This window comes from Rhagoletis pomonella, unplaced genomic scaffold (assembly GCF_013731165.1).
Source record: "Rhagoletis pomonella isolate Grant_MI unplaced genomic scaffold, Rhpom_1.0 Rhpom_scaffold_00002, whole genome shotgun sequence".
NCBI lineage: Eukaryota > Metazoa > Arthropoda > Insecta > Diptera > Tephritidae > Rhagoletis > Rhagoletis pomonella.
Window position 1 is genome coordinate 94,678,698 of NW_023458556.1, and position 3,333 is coordinate 94,682,030.

Sequence of the window (3,333 nt, forward strand, 5' to 3'; positions counted from 1 at the left end):
ACCCAACACAATCATTGAATCAGAGGGTTTAGTCAGTAAATTAACTGATTTCAGTAAAGAGATGAGTCGTGAATACACCAATGTGTCAGATCGGGGAGGGATATAGCACAGAGCTAAGTAAATGGACCCTTTTCCAGCCTGTACACGAATGCATTTGAATTCTACTGAATCAATGTGGAAGACTAACTTCTTCAGATGGTATTGAAGAGTCTACGCGAAGAGTACGCCACCTCTGATTCTGTCCTCCCTATCTTGTCTATAGATATGATAATTATTTGGAAGAATCTCTGAATTGAAAATGTGACGTTTCAGCCAAGTTTCAGTAAAAGAAAGAATATTATAATTACATTCAAGGCCTTTGAGGTATAAGTTCGTTCATTTAGTATTTAAGCCTCTTACATTTTGGTAATAAATACTTAAAGCAGATTTAATAATTAGTTTTTTGATTCAGTGTTATGACGGGGAATATTAGCTAAGTTTTTTCATTTTTTGGGCCTATATTCGAATTCACGAACGAAAGCTTCGGGGGGCCAAAAAGAACTACTAAGCAGCGCATTAAAATTATCTAAATTTACGTAAATTTTAAATGAAGTAATATTTCTTTCGTATTTAAAATTAAATTTTCTGATGCTTAAGTCGACAGTTGTAATTTTTGATGAGATATAAAGCTTTATATCGTCTTCGGTAGTGTCTCTCGAAAATCTACAGACAAATATTGACTTCTTTGGCGGAACCACAACTAGTTTCCTTGTAAAAGCTCTATTCTCTCCCCTACATTTGGTTTTTTAGGCGAGACTCCCTTGAGCTGCCTGTATGCCATATTTTAGGCTGTCGATGCTCTTTTTAAATCGGCATCGATCAATACTTGAAAGTATCGAGATGACCAAATTAATACACTTGCCACCAATCCGTTGTAAAACAATTTGCGCTGCCTATTTCACAAATTTGCGGCGTCACTTTTAAAACATACGAGTAGTTCGTATGAGTTTCATATTTTTTATGAGACTTTACTTCTCGAAAAACTGGACTGGCAATACTGGAAACATGCGTTCGTTTAAAAACTCCAGTAAAACCAACCAACAGCAAAATTCCGGCGAAATGTCAACAGTTCTCTCACAAAAGAAAAATATCCAAAACAGTACGCGAACAGAAAATTTGCAGAAACTTGGAATTTAGACGAACAGCTGATATAATTTTTGTTTACATTCAAAATGTGTAAAATTTAAAACGTACGAAAACTCATTACAAAGTGGTATCCTGACACAGTTTCTTGATTAAACAAATAACTACTTACTTCTTACAAGTTTAATTAGTCGCATTTTGCCATTTTTAACTTCCAAACCATCAAATTCAATTTTGTGATTTGAGTAAATTCAAACCAGCTGTTTTTGATCAGCTGTTTTCCTGTTGGCAAATTGCTGTTGGCAAAAATTTTTCCAGCAGAAACCAGCAGCTTCCCCTCAAAATGAAATGTCACTTTGCTCTCTTAATTTCCCCTCCTTTGCAAGTTTTTTGCGTACGCGAACGCAAAACCTGAAAGTTTTGGTTAAAAATGAACAATTAACAGCTACGCGAACGCAACTAATTTTTAACTCGGTCATTGGCATTTTGGAGAAAAACAATTTGAACAAATAAGTTTCTGGATTTTGTGCAGACAATACCAATGCCAATTTCGGTGTTAAAAAGGCAAAGGATAAATTATGTTTTTCATAAGTTGCATAATAGACTTAATCAGAAAATAATTGGAGCTGGCTGCGCAGCCCATGTAGTTCACAACCCAATTCAAACCTCTGCGGACTTGCTGCCCGTGGATATAGAAAGTATCACTATCAAAATTTATGGACATTTTTACATTTACACTGTGAGGGTTGAACATTTTAAAGAATTTTGCGACTTTGTAAACGTCGAATATAAAAAAATACTGAGCTTATCCAAAACACGCTGGTTAGCTTTATTACCTGCAGTAGTACGAATTTTGGAAGTACTTGATCCTTTACGATCTTACTTTTTATCACAAGAAAAGTGCCCGAAATCAGTGGAGAGGGTTTTTAGAGATTACTGTTCAAGAATATGGTTGGAGTTCATGCACAATCAAGCATTTTTGTTTCACAGTGTAGTAAAATTTATTGAAACCAACACAATTTAAATAATCGAAGTGGCGAACTAGCTCAAAAATTTAAAATTTCAATGCCAGGAAAGACTTGATAACTGTTATTTACCAACACGTGTTCGCGAACCACGAACCAACGGGCAGATTTTGTAAAATATGTCAAAACATTTTATAAAAGTTGCTTAGATAACCTGAACGACTGGACTAAGCAATATGATGAAGTTCAAAACTTTAATTGGATAATATTGAAAAGAAAGCTCTTGTGGAAGGATGTCCAAAAATCTCTGGAACACATTAGTGCACATTTTTCTGATCACAAAATTTCCGAAGCGAAAATCTACAGAGATGAGGTGGTTGGGAGTATTTGCCCATTTTAAATCTAATGACCAGGGCCGAAAAGTTTAAGCTTTTGCTTGGAATTGCTTATTTTGGTTATTCAGGGTTTCCAAGCTTAATTTTAACGATTACACTTATTTTGCTTATTTCAATGTACAGTGAGTCAATAAAGTTTAGGTACAGCGCATTTTTTACAATACGGACAACTATTTTTCAAATATTTTATTTTTCGATAATTTTTTATAAAAGTATGGTTAATTCTACAACAATAACCCAAAAAGCAAAGTTCCAAACCCTGTGCAAAATTAAAGAAAATTCTGCAAAATTTCATTCAAATATTGCACTTTTTATTTACGCTCTCTAGAAAAAAGTTGAGTTTGCATTTTTTTACCCCATTCAATTTTAGTATAACAAAGTGCAAGTTTGAGGTAGCTAGGACTTACCATTGATTTTTAGCAATTTTGTTTGTTGAAGGTGTCGCTCATTTTCTCCATATAAAATAATGTCTGATAATTTTTTTAATATGGAAAAAATGTGCGACACCTTCAACAAAACAATTTCCCAAAAATCAATGGTAAGTCTTAGCTTCCTCATACTTGCACTTTATTATACCAAAATTGAATGGGCTAAAAAACTGCATACTCGTTCCGAATTTCAACAACCAAAAATTTTGCAAAATTCGCAATAATTCGCACACAAGAACCAACATAAAAAAACTGATAGTATATCGGTAATCAGCATCTTAAATATACCCCAAAACGATCCGTTAACAATTTTGTCCACCTAGGTTCTAGACGACACACTGTGCAATGGTTCGTCTCTACGGGAAGGCAATGGTGTTATTGAAGAGATTAAAAATAATTTATTTCAAATGGAGAATAACGAAT